General features: G+C 40.9%; 1 protein-coding gene across 1 annotated transcript in view; it reads left to right on the forward strand.

Moving 5' to 3' along the window:
* Positions 1-2,039: 2,039 nt before the first annotated feature.
* Positions 2,040-14,834, forward strand: part of Grap2 (GRB2 related adaptor protein 2) — a 62,185-nt gene continuing 49,390 nt past the window's right edge. The window contains exon 1 of the mRNA XM_047547952.1: positions 2,040-2,264. The gene's annotated coding sequence lies outside the window, so the exon portion shown is untranslated. The remainder of the gene's footprint in view (positions 2,265-14,834) is intronic.

Below are 14,834 nucleotides of genomic sequence, written 5' to 3' on the forward strand. Positions count from 1 at the left end.
TCTTCTCAGTGTCCTGATGGTGAGGGCTGAAGACTGACATTCTCACGTTAGGGTCTTTTTTCGAAGGCTGTGCCTTTGCACTTGTTCATTACAAAGCCATCATGCAATAAGCCACCAACAGAGCCCTCCTTCCCTCCCACTATGCTGTGTAACACAGCTGCCAATCAGTCATTACCAAAATAAGTTCTCTGAGATTCTTCTGCTCTGCACTCTGCCCCACACTTAGGAGAGAGGGATTATATTCTTACATTCATTCTGTTCCCCGGGGCAGATAGCAACCTGTGAAAAATTTGCTTCCCCACAAGGGTACAAGCTGAAAACACCCTGATACTTTCTGTACAGCACCAATTAAACATTTTCCCTCCCCACTTCTTAGCCATGGAAGTTTAGGGATTCACTGCTTAACCACTTCAAACGACTGATTTGGGAACTACTGAAGAATAAGGATGTGGCCAGAGGATTTCAGTGTTTTGAAACTTGGCAGTGGAGCTCAATATAATGATGGGATCTAGAAATGTCCTTAGACCCTGAAGGCTGAAGAATTTGGAGGCCAATGATGAGATGTTATTGTTTTAAAATCAGCAACAAGTTTTTTTTCTTTAAAATGTCTACCTTTTTAACATGCAGGAATAGTGGGCATCCTATTCACAAACTTGCATTTATAAAAAGAAAGCCCATTATAAAGGAGTTAGGAGTAGCAAATTGCTTCCTTTAACCAACTCAATATTTACTGAGCACCTACTCTAACCAAACTACTCTACCAATTCTACCAGATTCCTTCTTTTCTATTTCAGTAAAAGTATTGAGCAGTTATGAACAAGGAAAAGGCTCTAAAAAGCAAATCTTGATAGGGGAAATTGGGGAAGAGAGAGGGTGGGAATGGGAAAGACAGTAGAATAAACGGGACATCACTTTCCTGTGTTCATATATGAATACACGACCAGTGTAACTCCACATCATGTACAACCACAAGAATGGGAAGTTATACTCCATGTATGTATGATATGCCAAAATACATTCTACTGTCATGTGTAACTAAAAACAAAAAAGGAAAAGTAAATCTTGAGCACAGTTTATGTATTAAGGGTCACAGAGATATAAAGGATGGCACCTCACAATGCAGAAATGCAGATTATGTTTAAATTTTAGAGCCCCCCCAATTGAGTCACATATGAAACCCCTCCCTCTTTCTTGAGATTTCAGAGATTAATGCTGGAAACATCCCTGGACCCTGGAGCCAATATTTCCCTCTTCATCTTGTGTTCAGCCTCCAAACTCTGAAGGGCGCCACTTAGCAAATAGCATCATGTCTAATTTTATACGAAAGATGCATGTTGACAATCCCTTTTGTAGCATGAGCAAAGAGAGAGGAAGAGGTCTTCTCAGGTGGCAGTTGGTATGGGGGAGGGTGAGTTATAAATTTGAAGGTAAGAACTGAGGAAGTGGAAGGTGACAAACTTCTCAGTCAATGAGTGGTTCTTAAAATCCCAGAAAGCCTCAAATCCAACCTGCTCTAGAGTAAAGTTCAGAAATCTTAGGGACAGTCCTTACTAATGCCAGCCTGCGTGGATGTGGCAAACCTGGCTCATAGCTTTTCCTCTTTTTTTTGGTCAAGAGTCATAGTATGAGCTGGGGAGTCATGTTATGGGCTGAATACACATTTTCTCTGAGATTTTTGCACTGCCTTTGATCAAGGCTGACTTCAAATGTTTCCCCTCACAGCCTTCACGCTTCTCTGAGTGCATGGACATACTCATAGAAAATGAGGATTTTCCTTAAAGGCAAACAGCAGCTTGCTGATGGACCATGTCCAGGGTTAGAAATTTTCTTATGTGAACCTAAGTATTCAGAGGGGATATTGTTAAAATTGAAACCAATCATAAAGAAGCAAAAGTGTTTCGGTGAACCTCCTGCATTTTAGTTCAACTCTGACAGCAAGAAAACAAAACCACATAATCTAAGGCTCACACCCAACTCTCTGCAGCCCGGTATCTGCTAGTTCCTGTGTGGTTTGCCTACAGACTGCAGGGCCGACTGGGGGTAGTTTGGAGAAAAGAGTAAGCGTCCGGGAGGAGGAGACAGTATCGATGGATATGTAAACTTGCACTCCTCTCTGCAGTGCAGTGGAAGATGGTGCGAGGTGGATCTGTACTCTGAAATGCAGAAGTTTTGATGTTTGAATTCATCTTCCTGCTTGCAAGAGAGAACTCTAATAACTCAGTGTCAAAGCCAAGACACAAACTCAACCTCTCATCTTCCAAAAGGTATGTCATTATACGACATTGATATGCATCATCTAGAAACCTTGAACTGTTTTGTGACTTACAGAATGTTCTCTCCTAGTCAAATCTAATTAAAATGAATCCCAGGAGCTCTCTAATATTGCTTTTAATATTTTAATCAATCAGTCAAGGTCTCTAAATCTTCTGTGGTGACAGGGTTTGTGGTGCTAGGACTCGACTTCTATTAGATGCATCAGGGAAGACTTGGTCTTCACTCAGCCCAGAACAAAAACCTCCACTAATTGGCTTCAGAGACATCTCAGAGAAAGACTTCAGATGCTGGGGTCACACAAGTCAAATTCCACTTCGCCATAGTCAGCACTGAATCCAATTTGGGGAGCAGGAGGTGGTAAAGGGCTGAGCAGCAATGAACAAACACCAGACTCTGAGGGCAGGGTTTCTCTGTTTGCTCAAATTTCCAGTTGTCAGAATTTATGTTCCCTTTACAAAGAATTCCAGTTTGGGTTCCTTTACAAAAAGAAAACTTTCCATTGAAATGTATTTTGAGAGAGTATTGTCTATCTTTGTCTCTTTAATAATAGTTATGCTATTCTGACTGTCTCCAATTTAGGTGTCCAGTTTAAAGATAGCTCCTTTAAGCTCTTTGTCCTCAACTGTTCTGAACATGGGGAGTGAATACAAAGATATTCCAAAGACTTCACTAACTTAAAAGTTATCAAATGTATATGCTTCAAATTAGGCCCCTGAATTTGGATCAAATAAAATATATGTAATTTATACTTTATTAAACACATACATTGCTAGATAAATTAAAGGGTAGATATTGGGATCTAAAAATTCAATGAAAAAATTTTATATGCAAATATTATCTGAGGATAGGAAACTTCAGGTCAAAGAATCTTTTGTTCTATGCATCTCTTTCTTATTTTTATTTTCAGAGAGAACATCTAGTTTAAAATACTTTCCTTTAATAACTTGATATTGTATATAAAACTTTGTTTATAGAATAATTTTAAAGTGATCCTCTGTCCTAAAGCATCCACTATTAAAAAACACAATGTAAATAGAGAATGCATGTAAGTACATTTAAATTTCAAATTTCTAAAAACTGTGCTTTGTTCTTTTTTGAAGACATTTTTTATTCTTTTGTAAGAGTTGGCTCTGTATCATTGAATAAAACTACCCTTTAGAGTCAACTTTGAGTGTCTCCCATATAGTAAACTATAATCTTATTTTCCCTAAATTGTAATAGCTTTTATCCTTTTGAAAATGACTTTACTGAGCAGAAAAGGAGGTGATTGATCTGTTCAATATGAAGAAATATTTCTGCTAACATAATCCCTTTGAATATCTTCCACATCTTAGGCCCTTATGAAAATCCCCTTTCTTTTTTATTTCGGTGGTTGTACCTTTACCTCATAGGGGTAAATGAGTTAACATAGATACAGGGTACTTGCCTTTTTAGGTAAGATGACATCATTATTATTCCTTTGAATCTTGATCACTTTCTTCTCATCTCTTACCCAAAATTTATCCACTCACTGACTGAGGCCATCTCTTTTCGAACCATTGCTCTCCGGGAGAGTGGAAAATGATCCTAATTCCCACATACTTATTGATTCCCAGAGAATAACTACCAGCTGGTGTTGGCTTAAAGGGCTCATGCCTGAACTTGAGCAGAACTTGCCTCTTTTTCTGGGTCAAGAAAAGTCTGATATTGTTCAAAATATGACATTCAGTGTGATTCCATCAGGATTTCTTAAATAAGTAACAGCAGCTGCTGGATTAATCCTAGGTCAGAGTCTTCACAATCACACCCCCTAAAACAAACTTGAAACTTGTTCAGGAATCTTCATGAGCTTAGTTATTTGAACCAATGATTGTAGATGTTTGGCTCCCATTTTGTCCATCTGAAGTCTCGCCTAGTATCTCTTGACCCATAAAGGAGCAACTTCTTTCTCATGTGTCTCTGCTTTCATTCTTCTTTTTTTTTTTTTTTTTTTTTTTTTTTGGTTCCAGGGATTGAACCCAGGGGCACTTAATCAGTGAGCCACATCCCCAGTCTTTTTTATTTTTTATTTTGAGATAGGGTCTAATTAAGTTGCTTAGGGCCTTGCTTAGTTGCTGAGACTCACTTTAAACTTGCAATCCTCCTGCCTTGGCCTCCTGAGTCACTGGGATTACAGGCACATGCCACTGTGCCCAGCTCAGTAAATAATTTTTAACATAGTTTTTTAAAGTATGCATTTATAGACAAAATTTAGAGAAACTATTGCAAAGAACATGATGGTACAAGTCTTGCTCTCCAAAAATGTAAGACATTTATCTTATAAAGTGAATAAAATGTCCAAATTTGAAGAAATATTGAAATACTAGTACAATGAATGCCTCTCTACTTATCACTTAGGTTCAACAACCGCTAACTTTTTGTTCCATCTCTATATTTCTTTCTGAACGTTTATAGAATAATTTACAAGTGACCCAGAAGCATCCACTATTAAAAACACAGCGTAAGTTGCAAGTAAAATAACACTTCACCCTAGATAATTCATCCACATCTAAGAATCAGGACAGTTTTCTATATAATCACAACACCATCATCACACCTAAGATGGCGAATGGTAACGCCTTAATATCATCTAACAGCTAGTCCACATTTAATCTTCCCCATTTGTTCCCCAAATGTGTCCTATTTAAAAAAAAACAAAAACAAAAACAAAAAAAAAACAGGATCCAATTTTTAAAAACAAAAACAAATTTTGTGTTTTGGTTTTATATCTCATTATTCAGCACTGGATTTTTTTTTTTTTTTTTTTTAATTGCTAGGACAGTTATCTGGTAGGAAGCCGACATTCTGCATTGGTTGTTGCCTCATGGTCAATACCCCCCTTACTTCATATAAAACTCCAAGATAGGACTGAAAGCCAGGAGGTTTTGGCCGAATGTTCTTTACAAGGTGCTACAGGGTGCTCCATATGGCGTCCTCCCAGGAGGCACATTATGCCAATTTGTCACCCTAGCCATGGTGCCAAGTTTGATCATGGCTCAAGGCTGTGAGGAATGGATCTCTCTCTCATTGTAAAGGTACTTTTTTTCTCCTTTTGCAATCAGCAAGTAATCTTAGGGGGCCGTACTTTGGCACTCTGGTAATATCCCATTTCCCAAAAAACATGCACCCAATGATTTCAGGTGATGATCCTTTGTCTAAATCAATTATTACATTGGTGGTCACATATACAAATTCATCGTTAGCAGCAGCTGCTGCAACTGTAGATATTTATGGAGTACAAAAATTCAGATTGTTAATAACAGAGATAATAGGTAACATTGACTGAGTACTTGCTGTGGAGTCAGACAGCCTGGGTTTGAGCCCAAGCCTACACTTACTGAGTGAACTGGACAAGTATTCAATCTGCATTTAGTTTTCTTAAGCTATAAAATGAGACTCACAGTGATATCTACCTCACGGGATTGTTTTGAAGATTAAATAATTTATACAATTTCCCAAGACAATGTGTTGTTGTTGTCATTATCATTATTATTAGCCATGCATTAATCTAACACTTTGCAGGTATTAATTTGTTTACTTCTCCTGGCACAACGAAGATAGTGATTCTATTAGCCTTCTTTCACAAACTAGAAAACTGAGATACAAAGAGGTCAGCAGGTATCCTATACTAGCACAGGTATCCTATACTAGTAGATGCGTAGAGCCAGTATGTGAACCCAGGCAAACTGATTCCTGAGTATTCGCTCTGAAAACTGGTGTGTGGAACAGGGAGCGATACAAATGGAACTGAGTGGAAATCAGCAATAGACCCTCCCACCCCACACACACACACTCTCCCCCAACACACACTCCCACACACCCACACACATGCATTTCCAGGTTTGAAGTTATTGAAAATCGGGGTGCATTGTTACCAAAACACACTCTAGTTTGCCCTTCATCTGAATAAGAATAGCATTCTATTAAGCATGATAAGTATACTTATTGCATTTACATAACTTACGGCCCAGTACAAAAAACTTCAAACATAAAATAGAAGCGAAAAGAGTCAGAGAATGAGGAAGTCTTTGGAAGAAAAAAATCCGAAAAGAATAATATAAGCAGGAGTCATGAGGCCTCAGGGCTTCAGGGCAGTAGATGATATTTTGATAGAGGAAAAAAATGGGGAAAAAAATCATGGTCATTTTTCACATTCCTGTACTATAGAAGATTTTACCACTATAACACCAAAGTATAAGCCTTGTCAGATTTATGGAAGAGGGAGCAGGGTTTCTCATGGGGGATGGAGGGCGGTGTTAGCTGGTGACTTCCTGGCTGGTGATCTCCACACGCGGGTGTTTCATCAGGCAGTCTGCAGCTTCTGGAACATACGGCTGTATCCAGAAAAAGCCTTACACATGAGGCACTGCCCTTGCCCCTTCATTAGCATGACAAAAGGGTTCCAGTACTGTGCAAAGTCTAATCCACTCCTTAAATTGCCATTACAGAAAGCTCTCAAGTGTAATTTTCTAAAGAGAACTAAAAATAAGCGAGGGAAAGAAAATCCAGCATTAATAATGTTTTTGTGCATTTCAAATACAGTCATCCTAAATTGGTTCTGCCTTTTCATGCTTTTTAATGAAAAGCAGCCTAATTGATCAATTGGTCATGAATAATACTTGCTCATTTGTTTTTCTCCAGCCTTAGAGAGCCACAGGCTGGATGTGTGGGCCTACAAATGTTTTACGACGTGTGTCTTTTGTCTAGTGCTTTATGGAAAAATATTAGAAACAAACCACTGAGAACTCTGTGGGAACTCAGTAAATAATAGGTAGATAGTTCTCTGGTTAAATATGATTTTAAAGAAAAGTCTCTAAATAACTAGGAAATATTGTTAGTACACAAGTAGGGAAAAACGGTCTGGTTGATTTGTAATTTAAAGTTCCTACCCATCATTTTACAGGTCGTAGATTTTAGCCCTTTAGGGAACAAAATATAGAGTCAGATAGCTGAAGAAGCTCTCCTCCCCCAAAGAGATCTGTTCTAAAAATACGGATTATAGAATCAGTAAGGTCAGCAGGAGGATTGCAACCATCTGTTAATTCTAAGAAATTTGTAAAATTTTAATACCTTCTAAGTTGTTGGTCTGTATTCTGATATCCTCAGCCCATGGTTCTCACTGGTGGTGGTCGGGTGTGGGGGGTGGGAGTGGGGAGAGTGTCGCCGACACGTTTGGGAAACCCATAAAGGCTGTGAAAACTGTCCCTGGGGCTGGGGGAGCTCCTGTACCTAGCTTCATCCTCAACAGCGTTACCCACAATTGCCCGGGTGTCCGTCTACACATGTTCAATAGGAGAAATGGCTTGATCCACAGTCATTTCACATTGAACCCAAGGGAGCTTTACAACAGGTCTTCACACACTATCTCGTTTGATCTGGTTGTGGTCTTTGAGGAAGACAGAGCACATATTTTACCTCTCATTTTGGAGAGTGGGAGAGCCAAAACTGGACAAGTTTAAGTGACTTGCTCCAGGTCATATTCCTGGAGTCTGCCAGTACTTGGCCCAGGACTCTGGGCTGCAGCTCAGCCTCCCTGCCCCACACAGCTCTGGGAACCGCATTCTTGAATCACAGGAACCCGTGACAGGGCTTCTGCAAATCTGAATTCTGGCTCTGCTGAGAACTACCTACGTGACCTTGAACAAACCACCTGACTTTCTTGGCCTCAGTTTCCTTTTTGGTCAAGTGAAAGGTCAGGCATGTTCTCTGAAGTCTTTGGTTTTCTGTTGAAGACTTCCTAACCCACCAAGAACACAGGGAAATGGCTTTTTCTGCATGGACTGTGAGACTCTTTGCCCTTTCCTGAAGGTCACAAGAGATGACAACCAGATCTTGGTAGATTCCTTTGCAGGTTCTTTTAGAAGCAATAGATATCAATGGCGCTTTTGTGGGTGGCTTGTGTGTCACTCTGCTAGCCACCCCACTGGCTGCAGGGCTATTTTATAGCAACTGTCCTCTGCCTCTGTGCTGTGCATTGGACAGACATACTGCAGGATGTTATTACCTTTCGAGGACAGTTCAGAGTGTCATATGGAAATAAATGATGCTGACAGACTTACTAGGGTTGGTAGACCCTGTCCTTCTGAAGAGGTTATTCCTTTTGAAGGACACCGAGCCTTCTACCTGATTTTTCATTATTAAGAGTTCTTTAATGTCCCCGCAATGGACTTGCCAGTGGGAGGCTTGGAGAGGGTGTGCAGCTCTGAGGCTGAGGAAGGTCATAACCATCCCTCCTCCTTGAACTTTGTACTGTTCAGGGCAAGTGTTCTTTGCCTGGATAGCCTGATACTCCAATAGCCAAGAAGGTGGCCTTCTCCATTTGTGATTAACGGCTGATGACAGGAAAGTGGGGCTCTACTTCTCAGTCTCCTGCTTTTTTAATTTATTAAGTGGACTCCAGGCTGCCAAGCAGGGTCATATCCACTTCTTACAGATGAGTGTATAAATGCTGCGTAGCGAGTCAGGTCCTTGGGCCGTTGGAGGCCATCTTGTCCAACAATGGCAGTGGTGGCACATGAACCACGTTCCTCTCTTTCATGTTCCATTTTCATCCCCACAGATAGCTCAGTGTGGCCCACGCACTCCTATGTCCTTGAGCAAAGTGATACCATTCTTTAACCCCCAGTGCAAAGGACTTTGAAGATTCGTGCATTGCTACCCCCAAAGCATTTGTTTATCTTTGATATATTGTAAACATGCACTATCTCATTTGTAAGATTCATAACATGGTGCTTCCTTATTTAAGCAAACTCATTTTGTGGAATTTTTATTTCCTAGATCAAAAAAATTATTTTTGCACTGTTGGGGGTCAAATCCCAGGCCTCATGCATGCTACACTCCCAACCCTAATTTTTTTTTAAGTAGATTACAGTTCATTTTATGAACTAGGGACTGACTGCACAATATTGTGATTGAGACTCTGTGTGCTGTAAACATCCAAATAAATAGAAGGTATGGAGTCAAGGAATTCCCTAGCCAGAGAGAAATTCCCAATGTGCTGGAAGAAGAGAGATAAAGTTTGTAGCCAGAAAGTTTTCTTTTTCTCCAACATAGACAGGCAGCTTCCATGGTAAAATTAAGATGTAAGGAAGTAAGATTTACTGTACAACCAACTTTGTCAGCTCATATTATTTCATAAAGTGAAGGGTCAATTCAGTATCATTATCATCAAGAGAGTATGCTGTGATGCTTTGTCATGTAGATGCTATAAAAAATTACCTGTCAGGTTACTTTAATTCATCTTTTGGCTATCGTCTGCAGAAATTCCCTCAATCCCTAACTGATAGGTACCCAGATGTACTGAGAACATTTCACGTAATAAACAGAAAAACATAAAAGAGTCCTTTTCCCTAAGGAACTAACATCTCTTGGGGAAATTAGGACAAACAAAAGAAAATGCTACTGTAATAGAAAACTCATGGCAGGAGATGACAGTAAATGACTGGAGTTGGGGTGTTTAGAGAGGGTTTCTTGGAGGAGGTACACCTGAAGGCAGAGAGGAACGTCTAGGCAGGGAGGCACAAAGGCACCCACAAATTTTTTACACCTCAAGGAAATTGTGGGAGGAATAGGGTCTTATTTATTCACTGAAGAGGTGTTTTTGTTTTTTGTTTTCCAAACAAAGAGTAGGAAATCATTCATGAAAATTTTTCCCCCGGGGGATCCAGAATTAGACTGTGCCTCAATCTCTCTTCCCAGACAGGTTGCTCTCCCCTTCAGACATCCCTCAAAGTTGTCTTTTTCAAACATAAGAATTTTTGGTTCTTAATATTCTTCTTCTTTATGACTGAATAATATTCCATTGTGTATATATACCACAGTTCCTTTATCCATTCATCTGTTGAAGAGTATCTAGGTTGGTTCCTTTAGCCACTCTTCTTGTGTGGTAGTGCATGCTGTCCTCATTTCAAGTACTCACCTCTGATGGAGTACAACTCCAATTCAATTGTGGTACCCAGAATGGAACAAACCTCTCCAAGGAGCGACCTGACAATGCAAACACCATGGGGTACTTGCCTCCCTTGATCTATGCCGTATACTTCTATTGATATGGTCCACAATTGCATTGGTATTTTTGGCATTTATGTCACACTGCTGACTCATACTGAAATCATGGTCAACAAAAACCATGGGTTCTCATGCACCACTCTTAAGCTACATCTTCTTTTTTTGTATTTATGCTGTTATGTAAGGGGGGAAAACACAAGGCACGAAGGTTTAAATGTAGTGACATTTATCCCTATTAAACTTGATTGTATTGATAACAACCTGTCAAAATATTCTAGAGCTAGCACATTGGCTCTCCTCTTTGGCAGGCGAGTACTTTTCTCTTGGTACAGCTTCAAAGCTAATCTCACACTGAATCCTGGCCTCAAAAGCGTCAGGACCTTATTCTCCATAAATCTGCAACTCTGGACAAATCTGCATCTTTAGACAAATTAATGGACTTCAGCCTTCCTAACTGTAAAATAGGAACAAATGTGAAAGCCAATTTCCTTCCCAAGGATATGCGACAATGAGCCAGACATCTGCAAAACCCTAAGCAAATGTTACTCATGGGCAGTTATTATATCAGAAAAGGAAAAGTTTATTTTGGACTCTCAACAGCTTTCAAAAGATGTGATTATCCTTATCACTACACATTACAGTTAATGGGCATTCATTTATGCAACTATTTTAAAGATATAACTGGGTTATCTGATTTGGGGATGTAGTAATATCCTGTGATGTTAATAATTTTTACATGAAATTATTCATAATTCAAGAAAATGCCATAAGGCATTTCTTCTTTGCAAGACCCATTAGAAGTGACTCTTGAATTGTGTAAGTGCATGTGAATTAGAATTAACCAAATGCACAAAAACTCACACACTATTATGAATTTGTCAAGTTCCTAGAGAGTCTCCAACACATCCATAAGGATTATATCCATTCTAGGTTAATAAGGAAATGGGGTTGGTGATAGATCAACATGAGGAATAAATAGCAATATCTTTAACCAAGAAAACAAACTATACTACAGAAAAAAGTTAAATAATTTTTAAGTAATTCTCTTCTTTCCAACCCCTCTACCACCCAATCCTACCCTAACCCTACCATCCTCTTCTACTAGTAACAAAATAAAAGACTGAAATTTAGGCTTCTGCCAGACTTTTAGAAACATAGATCTCCATCCCTGGCCAAAGCAGAAAGCTCACAGGTAACTTGTATAATTATAAATATACATATTGGTAGAGCTAATAGGAATGTCATATTTCTAAACACATCCCTGTGAACAGTTTTGCTCATTTCAGAAGGGTTCAGGAACATCCACATTTTTCTAATCTGTCATTCGAAGGCAAATTTTAATGTTGCTCATGATCTTGTAATTATGGAGTCCAAAGGCCCCTCCCTCACCTGATTGGGACCTCCACCTCCAAACTTGATAGAGCAAGTGTGATCTCAGGACCAGTAGGGCTGGCACCACCTGGGAGCCTGTTAGAAATGAGGATCTCAAGTTAGTCTCCACCAATGCACCAAAAAAATAGGAAGAGGAAGGAAGGAAGGAAGGAAAGAAGGAAGGAAGGAAGGAAAGAAGGAAGGAAGGAAGGAAGGAAGGAAATAATTCTCAGACTCTTCCTCAAGCCTCCTGACTCAGAACTTGATTTTTAAAAAGATTTTCCTGATGATTCTTATGCACAACAAAGTCTGGGAAAAACTGGTCTAGAGTGAAGGGATTTCACTCCATTTCACCCATCAGCTACCTTGTGTTCCAGTACAAAACATACAATCCCATGTGGTTTTTAGTAAGAGTGTAGAGTATGCCAGGTGTGGTGGCACTATTATTATACCCAGTGACTCGGGAGGCTGAGGCAGGAGGACCACAAGTTCAAGGCCAGTGTCAGCAATTCAGTGAGGCCTTCAGCAACTTAGTGAAACCCTGTCTCAAAATGAAAAAATAAAAAAGGACTGGGGTATAGCTCAGTGATAGAGTGGGTTCAATTCCCAGTTCCCCCCCCCAAAAAATCACTATACATTCCAGTTATTTCTCCAAGTACTTTAAAGTACACTTGCCTTCTCAGATAAATGTTTTCTCCACCACCCCACCCCAACCCCATGAGGGACATTTGGCAATGCCAGGACACACTTTTGGTCATCATAATTTGCGAGTTGGCAGAATCCAGATGGCCCCACACAACAAAGACTTAACAGCAACCTCAATGGTGTGAGGCTGAGAAATACTGTTGTAGAGATATGTGGTTCATGGAGAAAGATTCTGATGTGCACCTATAAACAGCAGAATGCTGTCGGAGCATGGGGCACGGTATGACACGGCCAGCAAAGCAGAAAGCAAGCGTCTGTGACCCAGTGGCGATGGCAGGAGTTTGGGGGACAGGAAGGAGAGAATTCTCCCACAGCCCTGCGCACAGTCAGCACAGTAACAGGCCTGGGGCCCAGGGATTGGGCACCAGGGGTGAAGGATAGGAGGACTGTGGAGAGATGCGGCCCGGAGAGACAGCGAGTGAGCTGTCCATCCTAGCGTTCTACTAGTTATGATCTCAAAATCATATAAAACTTGAAAATCCAGAAAGCATTTTGAGTATTAGCATAGGAGCACCAAGACAGGCTTCAGGTAAAGCCACTAAGAAGTGAGTTAGGAGCAGGGCAAAATCCCACTTGCTAGAACTGGGACGCCTTCAAGCCAGGCCAGCAGCAGGGGGTGACCTGAAGCAGGGTCAGCTAAATGTTCAGCTCCAGTGAGCTTCTTAAATCCCTCCCAACCGAGAAAAGGCTTAGCGCTGAGTCTACAGTACGCCTGGCTTGCAAGAAGCGGTCTAGTGCTTCTAGCTACGGAGAAAGGTGGACAGGAAGCAAGCCAGGACCTGACCCTGGGCACTGCAAAACCACGGGATAAGAAGTGGAATCGAACTTGGGAGGTTCTCCAGATCATTTCTCTCCTGCAGGGCACCTAAATCATTTCCAAAAGATTATCTACTTTCAACTTTAAAGTTTCCAGAGAAAGATAATCCATCTAAGTCAAAACTGCGCCCCCGTCTCTGACCCCACAGCCCTCCCTGGGCTGTCAGCTGGCTTTCCTTCGTCGCCCTGTACACAGCATGCTCCCTAACAATCCGCATTGGCGAACAACACCGCGGCTCTGCCGCTGGCAAGCTCAGGCTTCTCTCCTCTCGGCTGCAGCATCTGTGCTCCTCGGGCATGTCACCCTGAGTCTCTCCACCCTTGTCATTCCTCTGCTCTGAGTCTTGCCTGCTCAGTTACCACCAAAATGTATTTATTAAATGTGTGCTGTGTGCAGACTGCTCTTTGACCATGAAAAGCAAAGGGAGACTACAAAAGAATATTCACAGCTTTGTGGGTTTTATTGGTCTCTTTCTTCTTTCTCCAAGGAATTGTCAATCTTGGGCAGATGTCAGTCTGGTCAGAGTGATAGTCCTTAGGCTAAGTTCCATGGAACCATTTTGGTTGTCCTGCAAATGTTTTCACTGAGACCCTAACCTAAGGACAAAAGAGTGTCCTACCAAATAAAATAGCTCTGATGTGAATTTAGCTGTAAATAAAACTGGGATAAATGCATTTGTTCAGTTCCAGAGAAGGCCCTCTATTACCATGTGGATTTGGTTTCAAATGAGTTGCAAAGGGATTTAGTCAACCGAACTTACTCGCTTTGCTGCAAGTAGATTAATTTCATTTCATGTCATGTCTCTAAGTCGGAAAGTAAACTGACTCGCACCAGGCTAAGTGGATATGTGGGTGCTGCCAACATCCGTAAGATTTATTCCAACTAAATTGCAACAATAATGGTATCCTGGTTGTTTTTCCTTCCGGAAAGTCATTGCCAAGGCGTATGCACTTGGGAAGTGCTTTGAAAGACTATCTATTAACAATACGGTAGACAGGATGCTATAGGAGGAGAGAGAAGACAGACCTGCCAAATGAGAGGGATGATCCTCCCAACCCTCCCTTCCTAGATCCTGAGCCAGTTCTTTGGGTACTGCTTGTGTTAGGCGCCCAGCCCTCTAACCTGAACGGGCACCACCCCCGCGCTGCTGTGTGCACCCCACGAGGCAGTGCCGCCATCCCGCCTGGCTTTTCTTCCACTGCACCTTGGCTCTTTGTTCTGCATCCCTCTCAATTTCCAAAGCCACCATCTCATCGAACTCCTGGAACCCTCGATCTCTGTCTACATGGGGCCCTCTCCTTTCATTTCTTTCCAATTACTGATTTATCCTGTCTCGTGCTTCTAACACAATACGACCGCGAGTGGGTTCTATAACTGGTAGTTACTTTCAAAGGAAATTGCTCACAGAGACGAGTCCTGTGGTGTCACAGGGCTGTTACCTGGAGCAAGTGTAACGATGGGTATAAGAAAGCAATCTGTAAACTGCAACATACTCTCCAAAAGTAAATTGTGACTATTATATGACTTAAGAGTTTAAAAGGCAGCTGAATGATATATAAAAATTCAGTAAGGCTCAGTAACATAGTTGAAATAGAAAATTTTAAAAATTTGGGACATTCACCCTTCCATCAACAAGCTGAGG

The sequence above is a fragment of the Sciurus carolinensis genome, chromosome 4, assembly GCF_902686445.1.
Source record: "Sciurus carolinensis chromosome 4, mSciCar1.2, whole genome shotgun sequence".
Taxonomy (NCBI): Eukaryota; Metazoa; Chordata; class Mammalia; order Rodentia; family Sciuridae; genus Sciurus; species Sciurus carolinensis.